This window comes from Acipenser ruthenus, chromosome 32 (assembly GCF_902713425.1).
Source record: "Acipenser ruthenus chromosome 32, fAciRut3.2 maternal haplotype, whole genome shotgun sequence".
NCBI classification, from domain to species: domain Eukaryota; kingdom Metazoa; phylum Chordata; class Actinopteri; order Acipenseriformes; family Acipenseridae; genus Acipenser; species Acipenser ruthenus.
In genome coordinates, this window is record NC_081220.1 from 1,129,189 (window position 1) to 1,141,276 (window position 12,088).

General features: G+C 39.0%; 3 non-coding genes across 3 annotated transcripts; 1 reads left to right on the forward strand and 2 right to left on the reverse strand.

Annotated features, from left to right (window-relative positions):
• Positions 1-2,375: 2,375 nt before the first annotated feature.
• trnak-cuu (transfer RNA lysine (anticodon CUU)) lies at positions 2,376-2,448 on the reverse strand. Its single transcript has one exon. It is a non-coding gene; the product is annotated as a tRNA-Lys (tRNA).
• A 413-nt stretch (positions 2,449-2,861) lies between these two features.
• On the forward strand, positions 2,862-2,935 carry trnas-gcu (transfer RNA serine (anticodon GCU)). The gene has a single exon. It is a non-coding gene; the product is annotated as a tRNA-Ser (tRNA).
• A 1,530-nt stretch (positions 2,936-4,465) lies between these two features.
• Positions 4,466-4,538, reverse strand: trnak-cuu (transfer RNA lysine (anticodon CUU)). Its single transcript has one exon. It is a non-coding gene; the product is annotated as a tRNA-Lys (tRNA).
• Positions 4,539-12,088: the final 7,550 nt, after the last annotated feature.

Genomic DNA, 12,088 nt, shown 5'->3' on the forward strand with positions numbered 1-12,088 from the left:
TGGTGATATATCTCATGATAACACACAGACCCTGGAGTGTATTATTGATATTATTAAATGGGTCTAGGAGTGTGGTGTTGTTGGTAAATAAAGAAGACTTTAAACTGTATTTTAATAATTTATATTTGTGTCACCATCCACTGAGAGAAGTAGTTCCACAGTATCTAAAAATGGTTAGATTAAAAATTAAACATTTGATTTTAAACAGTTTTGTATAAGATTTTCTTTTTCGGGGCTTCGCTAATAGTTTCTTGTTTAGGCTTTGTAGATATTGAACTGGATCATTGTTTCAACGTGCATGTCTAGGTTTTGTCCAGTAGATGGAGCTGCTGCTGCTGTTGTGGGAAAATCATTTATGAATCCACCACAACGTAAATTTAAAGAGACAAGAGAATCCGTCAGGGAGAAGGGCCCAACATAAGAGAAAGTGGACAGGCCTGGCTTTGGTGGTTAACTTTGGTTTAACTTTGCACCAGCTTTTGTTTTCAAATGAAGTTAGTTTAAAACATTTCAACACGACACCCCCCTCATGCATTACTATTTTTACACACGAGGCTTCAAAATAATTAACAGTTAAACATATATTCATAAATCAGTGAAGCAGTGCTCTAGTTTGTTTCTTGTTGAAGCCTGGTTCATGACAATACATAATTGTATACTGAAATAGAATTTATATATGAAAATTGTTACCTAATACATATTTAATAAAAGGGACAAATGAGGGGGGGTGCTGTCTTCCTTAAATTTTATCTTCATGCTAAATAACTGAAGGTATAGTAATTGCCCTGTTACTGTTCAATATAAAAATAGGGTTACAGCTCAATGGAGGAGGAAAGTCTTTGGCCCCAGGTTCACACAATGAATTAGTGAAGGGTCCTTGAATAACCCACCATACTGAGAATGGTCTGATCAGGCCAAAGGAAAACATTAAATGCAGCAAGGAGGAGAGAATCCCATTGACATGGCCATTCTGACACACACAAAGTGTAGAATTAGTCAATTACTTGCTGTACTTTAAATTTCTTCAAAACTAGTATTTGCAGAGCTATTTTCAATATCTCATGCAAGGAAGTGTTAATATGACTTTATTACCCAACTATGTCATTGAAGACTGGCCAACATTAATTTGGGAGTCACTTTAATTTATTGTGCAGTATCAAATGAAACATATAAATGAATCTCAATACAATAAATCTCTGTTTGATCGCTATACAATCGATATGTTGTGTAGGCTAAATTGTTTAAATAAATGCACGGAAACATTCAAATCCAAACACGTTAAAAAATGAAATAGTGTGGAATAGAAACAAAGAAGGCTTTGACCTCGAACTGATTTGAACACGCAACCTTCTGAGGTGGAGTCAGACGCGCTACCGTTGCGCCACGAAGTCCTGGCGTAGGGTGTGTTTGTTATGCAATGCTAGAGAGCACAGCAAGCATGCCAAACGTGGTAATGCCGACGATACAAGGAAAACAATCCATATTCGTAGCCTTTAAAAGTAAAGAAAACATAAAACAATGGGATTTGCTTTTATAAATGTCATTATTTGAAACGTGGGCATAAACACAGTTGTATTGGCTTGGAATCGTCTCTGGCCAATTACTTGGAAAGCAGCTATGCTGACCAATATATCACCAACGGGGGAAAGCTGGCAATACTGAGTGACACAGAAGACGGATTCTCTCAGCGTGTCTCCTCTGAATGCGCACTGGCACAAAGGGGCTTTGATCATCTAATGACGTGGCGGAATGCAATAATGTATTGGGTTAATTTACCAACAACAGAAAACATAAATAAAAGTGTAAGAAATTAAAATGGTATTGAGTGCTGACAAGAGTTTGGTATCAGCTGTTGATTTCCTTGAAACAATCTTTTATAGTAAAATGAACACAAGTATTCTTTTTAAAAGTAAGTAAAATTGCACTGTCAGAGGTGAGATTTGAACCCACACCTCCATTCGGAGACCAGAAGACACAATTCTTTGGCAAGACAAAGTCCTTGAGTGTGGTGCCTTAGACTACTCGGCCATCCTGACAAGCTGTGCTTGTTACAATAGAAAACTGTGTTATTTATTTCAGCACAGACCAGGGTTGTATCAAGGGCCGATTGGGTTTATTACGCACATATCAACTGTTGTCCATGAATGATGTAATGACAAGTGTAAAAAAGAAACGGATTGAAGCCAACCCAAAAAAGTAAGATTATTTATTTCAATTTCGTTATAGCTATAAACGATGCACGCATTTTACAATAGCAATTGCTATTTGACAATGACCAATAAGTAATTTTGTTGCAATACTGTATACAATATGAACAAAATCAGACATTGCTCCGTTGTCTCGAAGAAACATCTTCAATTTGTATTTAAAAAGGACGCCCAACGTGGGGCTCGAACCCACGACCTTGAGATTAAGAGTCTCACGCTCTACCAACTGAGCTAGCCAGGCTGACTGGTGCGTGTTTCTTTCACTGTAACCCACTGAGCTATTAATTTGTCATCTTATTTGAGAAATAGTGAATGACAGAACCAAAGATTCCAAATATAATCCACTGAACTGTAGCTTTATTATCATAATGAAAACAGATTACACATGACCACAGTTCTGTATCAAAATTAAGTCGTAAGTATATGGTTTCCATTGTAGCTATTTACACACACTGCTCTGTTGTCTCCCAGGGTGTTATCTAACAAAACGACATATGCTGTGCTGCCATAATTGATTACATAGACTTTCCTGCCCCGTGTTGCTTTCTTCTTAGATGTGATCTCAGGTTCTGCTGAGTTTTGCTCCCTCGATCACGTTCTGCAGCATCTCGCCTTGCTAATCACTCCCGTATGCTTTGGTGGTTTAACAGGTTGGTCTCTGTGGCGCAATCGGTTAGCGTGTTCGGCTGCTTACCGAAAGGTTGGTGGTTCAAGCCCACCCAGGGACGATGCATTTTGCATTTCTTAATCACATGAGAAAATGGCACTCTGATACGCTGTTATTTCTTCCAATTCCACTGAAGAAAAAAATATACTTTTTTTAGTTCAAAGTAATACAAAAGAAATATCGCCTCTTTGTTTGCCGAAACCCAGGATCAAACCAGGGACCTTTAGATCTTCAGTCTAACGCTCTCCCAACTGAGCTATTTCGGCTTGACAAGACTAGTGTTTCGAGATAGCATTCTTTTTGGCAATCACCTTTTTGTCAATCCAGTAAACCTGTGATGAGAAACGTTCAGCAGCTCGGAAACATCATAATATAATCCTGACAAGCTGCGTTTGTTACAATAGAAAACCGCATTATTTATTTCAGCACAGACTAGCCCTTTCACGCATAGAGGTCACTACAGTGGACAGCTATTTTTAAGTGATTATCTCCTATAGAAACTCTGTCTTGACATCACTGATGCATGGTATCCTCTTCAGTGGACGTCTACCGAAATTAAAACGCCTGCCATCTAGTGGCATTTGATAGGTACTACAAAAAACATAACGGTGACAGTAAAATGGCAGAGTAAAGTTCAGCAGCACCGAGCACCTCAAGGATTTCTGTGAAATCCTTTTTACACAAAAAGAGCAGAGCAGGTACAAAATATATTCAAAGAAAGTCATGTTTAGGGAATAACATGGTATATGTTTTGTTCTAATAGTCACTTTAATTTTTTCAGTTTATGTTAAACCATATGTCCACTTAAGTGGACGTCATGCACTATTAAGATTCATAATGCACATTAGGCCTATGTTCTTCTATAGGCCTATGCTAAATATTTTTTGTCCTATAAGACCTATATATTGCAGTGTGGTCCATAAATAGGATCATTTGAATCATTTTATCTTCTCTCAACTGTTTTTTAATTGAAAATGAATTTTCTGAATAATTATTATTCACAGCAGCTGTGTGGAAGTAGTCGCAGTTTTATTAGTAGTATTGTTATTTTCTTAGCCAGGCATCAAGAGCATCGAGCTCCAGGGTAGTAGAGGAGATTCCATCACAATCAAGTGATAGTGATGATGGGGAATGGCAGCCAGACACGCAGGGAGAGGAAGCAGGGAGCCCACGTAGCAGCAGTGAAATCTATAAAAACATAAACTTTTTATGTTTTTATAGGCCCTGAAGACTAATAAAAACCATTTGAAAAAAATCTTGTTTAAGGTTACCATAATTCATGCATGAGAGGGCTAGGGTTGTCTATTGTATCAAGGCCCAATTGGGTTTATTACGCACATACCAACTGTTGCTCCATGAAAGATGTAATGACAATTGTAAAAAAAGAAACGGATTGAAGCCAACCCAAAAAAGTAAGATTATTTATTTCAATATCGTTATAGCTATAAACGATGCATGCTTTTTACAATAGCAATTGCTATATGAGAATGACCAATAAGTAATTTTGTTGCAATACTGTATACAATGTGAACATAATCAGACATTGCTCCGTTGTCTCGAAGAAACATCTTCAATTTGTATTTAAAAAGGACGCCCAACGTGGGGCTCGAACCCACGACCCTGAGATTAAGAGTCTCATGCTCTACCGACTGAGCTAGCCGGGCTGACTGGTGCATGGTACTTTCACTGTAACCAACTGAGCTATTAATTTGTCGTCGTCTCAGAATACTGAACGACAGAACCAAAGATTCCAAATATAATCCACTGGACGTCACCAGAAACAGCTTTTTCAGTAACATTATAAAGGACAAATGTATTAAATATAATTGCGCTTTGGATAAAACAGTCCCTCAAACAAGTTTCTAGCTGTTGTAAATATTACATTTTTAACACTCAGAACTGACACCTATTGTAAAAAATGTCAATCGCGTATTTTTATTGATATTACAAAACATCGAGTTTACTATCTGCGCATTTCTACAGCGCTCTCTCTCTCCCTCTTGTGGTCACAGAGTGTAGTGCAGTCTGTGCTGCTGGGCTGTGGAATTGCAACAGAAATTCCTTCCCATGCTGGTGGAATGACATGCTGTAGCCTCTATGCTGACACACACTTATGTGAGTCTGCAGGAATAACTGGGGTGTGGGACAGACAGCTTACAGCAACTCTCAGAGAGGAGAGCAAGGGGAGAATCATTGTGTTTAAAATGCTGGCCTGCTAAAGGGACATTTTAACATTCTTTAATATTCACTGGCAGGGGGGGAAGTTGCAGATGTTGAGATATTAGAGTCAGTGTTTCCCAGCATGCGTCATTGTGAGCAGCTCCATCCTCCAGACACAGACCACACTGTAGTGTTTAGATGACTGGGTGTGAAGAGCATTGTATTAACAGGAGGCTGTCTGGTCCAGTGTTTAAAGAAAAGGGCTTGTACCCCGGTTCAAATCCCACTTCAGCCAGTAAATCATTATGTGACCCTGAGTAAGTCACTTAACCTCCTTGTGCTCCGTCTTTTGGGTGAGACTTAATTGTAAGTGACTCTGCAGCTGATGCATAGTTCACACACCCTAAGACGCCTTGGATAAAGAACTGGGCTGACTGGGGATGTAACTGCTGCCTATTTCAATTGTCTTATTACTATACTGTTATTACATTAATGACAGCAGTGGTGCTCTGGCTCCCTCTTGTGGTCAGTATTAATATCTGCACTGTGTCTATCAGAGGTCACATTAATGAGTGCACTTTATTCACTTGAACACAGAGCAGCTCCTGTGTTAGCTGTCACTGAATCTCTTTATTCCATGATTTGCTGTATTGAGCTGGAGGCTCAGAGAGTGTTTCCTCTTTCCTATCAGCTGTGTGTTTTGTGTTTAAATCTCAGAGCACTCTGGATATTTACTGACACCCTCCTCCCCTTTCCCAACTTGCTTTTTGCTCTTTCTTTTTGCATTAGGACTCTATAGAGTCCTTTTATGTAACTGTAACACCCGCTAGGCAGGGCTTACGCAGAATTGAAATACATAATCACATTTGGAGTCGGTCTACGCCAGATTAGTGTGTAAGACACTGGACAAATAAAACTGTTACAGGTTATTTTATTCTGAAAGCAAATCAAGGATGGGATCAGTAACACGGCCTCTTCCAATTAAAAAAGAATCTTTTATTTTATTGCAGATAAAAAGAAATGGAATGTTAGCAGCAGATTAATACACAGCAGTAAACGTTCAGCACCAGAAGCACACTAAAGTGCGCGGTGCAATAAATACCTGTGAAAAATGATTGATTTAACATTGCAATCATTACAAATAAATACAAATATAAACAACGACCGCTCTGAAAACAACACACAACACAAAACACAGCAGTGCGCGCAGGCAGGGGATGTGGGAGAGCTGCATGCATCATTTTCTGCTGCAGATCAATCTGTAACCCCATTCAACATCATCTCCTGCTTTACCAGACAAGGAGCAGACAAAAGCCTCACAAGACTTGACTAGCTCCTTGCTTACAGTATATCACTCTGTTACCCCAGTCTGCTCGTTGACTGACAATGTCCTGTATGGTTGACAATGAAGTCAGAATGGTTTGTTCCTCTTTCAATGCGATGCATTGGTTGTATCAGCCTGTGAAAGCATGCATTCCACACAGAGCTTCACACTGATAGTGCCAAGTCCTTGCACATACAGCAGCTTCCACAGCTAAACATCTGGCTGTGTTCCTGTCAAAGCTACACTTTATAGCTGGAAAACAAAACTGGTTAATTCACCATTGTGATATTTCAAACATTCTACATTTATTTAAAAACAGAGACCATAACTTCAAACAACAGACATGTTTCGACTCAAAAGAGCCGTCCTCAGTGTTTAAAAGAAACAAAGCAAACCCAGCCCTTAATATAGTTATTACCAATTAGTGAACATGATTCAGATGAATGAAATGCTTGAACTTTCAGCGTGAGGTTTAAATTTTGTAGCATTACTGATATACTTTATAAAAATAGCTTTTTATTCATATTTATTTCACTATATTTATTTCATTTCTAGTTTCAATTAGAAATATATTAAATTGCTTTGAAGATATGTAAAGAACTAAAAAAAATATTGTATATTAATTTTTAAATACGTTAATAACTTGTAACACAATAGAAATATGTTGGATTGTAATATGCTATGTATGTATGTATGTATGCATGTATATATTTATTTATTTCCTTTAAGACGAGTAAAGTACCTGATTTAGTTTATTTTCAGTTTGTATTTAAGTATCAGAAAATTAGCAATGTTCATCTTTATCTTTTCCTTACAGTAGATAAATCAAGAATTATCATTTCCTTTTCATTTGAAACTAAATTAGTAAATATAAATCCAATGACAGCCCTCCAGCCTCTGCAATGTATTAGAATACATGAATAATCAAGATATTTACCAGATTGATCTTGTCTTTTATTTTGAGCCCTTGTTATTGAGCTCAGTGTGTTTGTGTGCAGTTGAGCTCCTCCACAGGCCGTGTCCCATTTCATTGCCTTCACCCTCAGCACCTGCAGTAGGTCCCAGCTGCACCGGTGCAGTCTCTGTGCAGGCCTGTTGAGGGAGGTTTTTGTACGGGTGTGTATCACTGTGTGAACACCCAGCTACTGCTGGGGTAGTGTAAACTCTCACAGTAGTAATCTCCTGCATCTTCAGCCTGGACTCCACTGATGGTCAGAGTGAAGTCAGTCCCAGATCCACTGCCACTGAAACGAGTTGGGATCCCAGACTCAAGGGTACTTGCCCTATAGATCAGGAGTTTGGGAGCTTCTCCAGGTTTCTGTTGGTACCAGGCTAGGTGGTTGCCATTGCTATCGCTGTACACTGCGCTGCTGACTTTACAGCTCAGAGCAACTGTGTCTCCAGGGAGAACAGATTTCACTGCTGGAGTCTGAGTCACAGTATACTGTCCACTGGATTCTGAAAATAATAAATAATGTGGAAAATTGTAATAAACAAGTGAATTAAATTATAAAAAAACACATATAAAATGTCAAACCATTTTCAGTTTTTCCTGTTTAATTTCAACACTTATACTGAATATTAAGAAATGAACCACAAATAGATTTAATAAAAAGTGTTTTTCTAAATGATTCTTACCCTGAGTGCAGATGACAAGTGCCCAGATGAAGATGCTGATAAAAGTCATTGTTGTTGTGGATTCTGTTGCCATGAAGGGCAGCTCTCAATCATGAAGTGTTAAACTCACAGGGCTATAAACACTCCCAGAGCACTGAAGCATGTGCTGCCAATGCAAAGTGTCTTTTCTATGCAAATTGTCTTCCTTGGCACAGCAGCCACTTGTAGCCCAGCAGTGGTGTAAACACAGGCTTGGTGCTGTGTGTTCTGACAGAGCAAGATTAGCAGTTTAGCATGGCTGGGATGGGAAGGGTCAGACTGGCAGGAGAAACATGATGTGATTGGGATTGCTGTCAGTCTGGGGTTGTGTTGTAACAGCCTGTTTTATTACTGTGTCGTTACTTCATACAATGAGTGCTGTTCTGGCTTTCTCTTTGATAGTGTTCATAAGTACACCCTGTGCAGGATTGGGTCTGATGGCTTGAATGGAAATTGCTTAAGAATACAATGAAATACAATCTTATTCACTTGAGTTTGCTGAAGGGTATTTAAGAATGTTTTAATAGAAAAATATGATGTTCAGGGAACTGTTTTACATTATGGAAATCAGTGGTGCTGTGTGTTTTGTAAAGACCAAAATAACACAACCCTACAGATTGGGTTTGATCAAGTGCCTGCTTCCCTCTTGTGGTAAGTGTTAGTAACTGCAGTCTTTGCTGTCAGGATCAGTTTAATGAAGATGCAATCCCTTGATTTAAAATGTGTGCTCCACTTTCATCAGCCTCTCACAGTAAAAGTCATTGCAGGAGAAAGTGGAGTAATATATGGGACACGGGGCATGAAGGGACAGACTGTGTGAGCTGATAAAAACTCAATTAGCTGTCACTGTGGATCTCTGTTCCAAGCTGTCACTGTGTATCTCTTTTACAAGCTGTCACTGTGGATCTCTGTTACAAGCTGTCACTGTGTATCTCTGTTACAAGCTGTCACTGTGTATCTCTGTTCCAAGCTGTCACTGTGTATCTCTGTTCCAAGCTGTCACTATGTATCTCTGTTACAAGCTGTCACTGTGTATCTCTGTTACAAGCTGTCACTGTGTGTCTCTGTTCCAAGCTGTCACTGTGTATCTCTGTTTCAAGCTATCACTGTGTATCTCTGTTACAAGCTGTCACTGTGTATCTCTGTTCCAAGCTGTCACTATGTATCTCTGTTACAAACTGTCACTGTGTATCTCTGTTCCAAGCTGTCACTGTGTATCTCTGTTTCAAGCTATCACTGTGTATCTCTGTTACAAGCTGTCACTGTGTATCTCTGTTACAAGCTGTCACTGTGTATCTCTGTTACAAGCTGTCACTGTGTATCTCTGTTCCAAGCTGTCACTGTGTATCTCTGTTTCAAGCTATCACTGTGTATCTCTGTTACAAGCTGTCACTGTGTATCTCTGTTCCAAGCTGTCACTATGTATCTCTGTTACAAGCTGTCACTGTGTATCTCTGTTACAAGCTGTCACTGTGTATCTCTGTTCCAAGCTGTCACTGTGGATTTCTGTTTCAAGCTGTCTCTGTGTGTCTCTGTTACAAGCTGTCACTGTGTATCTCTGTTCCAAGCTGTCACTGTGTATCTATGTTACAAGCTGTCACTGTGTATCTATGTTACAAGCTGTCACTGTGTATCTCTGTTACAAGCTGTCACTGTGTATCTCTGTTCCAAGCTGTCACTGTGTATCTCTGTTCCAAGCTGTCTCTGTGTATCTCTGTTCCAAGCTGTCACTGTGGATCTCTGTCACACTTTGCCACACTTTCAGGTGGCTGCTCCCCTGCCTCCAGAGCCCGCTCCTTCTCCACCCTCGCCCTGCAGTGGTGGAATGACCTTCCTACAGATGTCAGGACTGCCCAGTCCCTGACCACATTCCGGCGCCTCCTTAAGACTCACCTCTTCAAACTGCACCTGTAGAACTCCTCTGTTTGTATCCTGGGACACTATCACCCTTCATTTAAATGTGCTTTATTTTGCTCTTATCTGCCCCCTATTTTACTGCATCTAATCCTGTACTTCAGAGTACTGTAATCTGCCAAGTGTTTAACCTGTAGTACTTTGTATTTAATCACATCCTGATGTAACTATCACTATTTAATCATATCCTGATGTAACTATCACTATTATCTGCTGTATTATTGAATTGTGGTTTGTCACACTTGTACTTTGCTTGAACAAAAGTTATTGTATTTCTTGCTCTTATTGTATTACTTGTATTGTAACACTTGAAATGTATTTGCTTACGATTGTAAGTCGCCCTGGATACGGGCGTCTGCTAAGAAATAAATAATAATAATAATAATAATAATAATAATCAAGGGGAAATGAATCCAAGTGTTGAGATAATAGAGTCAGTGTTTCCCAGCATGCATCACTATGAGCAGCTCCTTCCTCCAGACACAGACCACACTGTAGTGTTTAGATGACTGGGTGTGAGGAGCCTTGTGTTAACAATGGGAGAACTGGGCTGACTGGGGAGGTAACTGCTGCCTATTTCAATTGTCTTATTACTGTGTTATTACATTATGGACAGCAGTGGTGCTCTGGCTCCCTCTTGTGGTCAGTGTGAATGATGGCAGTGTGTGCAGCTTGGCAGGGCACTGATGCCTGTTTCCAGGCTATACAAACACAGAGAAAGATTCAATCAAACACTAAGATCACAGTTTAATAGAAGAGTGGATTAGTTCTATTTGTGTATGTGTTTTAAACTCTGCACTTGTGTTTCATTAAGTGTAATATTATGATATTTATAATACACATTTTTATTGCCTGTGTGTCGTACCTTACAATTTTCTCTATTAAATGTCATTTGCCATGTGTCTGTCCAGTTCTGAATGCTGTCTAGATCATTTTGAATGACCTTTGCTGCTGCAACAGTGTTTGCCACTCCTCCTATATTTGTGTTGTTTGCAAATTTAACAAGTTTGCTTACTATACTAGAATCTAAATCATTAATGGAGATTAGGAATAGCAGAGGACCTAATACTGATCCCTGTGGTACACCACTGGTTACCTCACTCCATTTTGAGGTGTCTCCTCTAATCAGTACTTTCTGTTTTCTACATGTTAACCACTCTCTAATCCACATGCATGCATTTCCTTGAATCCCTACTGTGTTCAGTTTGAGAATTAATCTTTTATGCAGGACTTTGTCAAAAGCTTTCTGGAAATCTAAATAAACCATGTCGTATGCTTTGCAATTATCCATTGTCGATGTTGCATTCTCAAAAAAATCAAGCAGGTTAGTTAGACACGATCTCCCTTTCCTAAAACCATGCTGACTGTCTCCCAGGATGCTGTTACCATATAGGTAATTTTCCATTTTGGATCCTATTATAGTTTCCGTAAGTTTACATATAATAGAAGTCAGGCTTATTGGTCTGTAGTTACCTGGTTCAGTTTTGTCTCCATTTTTGTGGATCGGTATTACGTTTGCTATTTTCCAGTCTGTTTGGTGCAACCCCTGTGTCAAGAGACTGTTGCATGATCTTGGTTAGTGATTTGTAAATAACTTCTTTCATTCCTTTGAATACTATTGGGAAGATCCAGCCCAGGGGATTTGCTTATTGTAAGAGCTCTTAGTCCCTTTAACACTTCTGCCTCTGTTATGCTAAAGTTATTTAAAACTGGATAGGAACAGGTCAACATGTGAGGAATGTTGTCCGTGTCCTCCTTTGTAAAAACTTGTGAAAAGCAATCATTTAATATATTTGCTATTTTTGATTTCTTCATCTATGATTTTGCCATTTGTATCTCTTAAACTTTTAACCTCCTCTTTGAATGTTCTCTTGCTGTTATAATATTGGAAAAACATTTTGGAATTGGTTTTAGCCCCCTTAGCAATGTTCATTTAAATCTATCTCTCTTGGCCATTCTAACTTCCTTTTTGACTTGTTTTTCCAGTTCCAAATAGGAGGAGTGGCAAACACTGTTGCAGCAGCAAAGGTCATTCAAAATGATCTAGACAGCATTCAGAACTGGGTAGACACATGGCAAATGACATTTAATAGAGAAAAGTGTAATGTACTGCACACAGGCAATACATTTCTCCCCCTTCCTTTCTATATTGGTTAATTG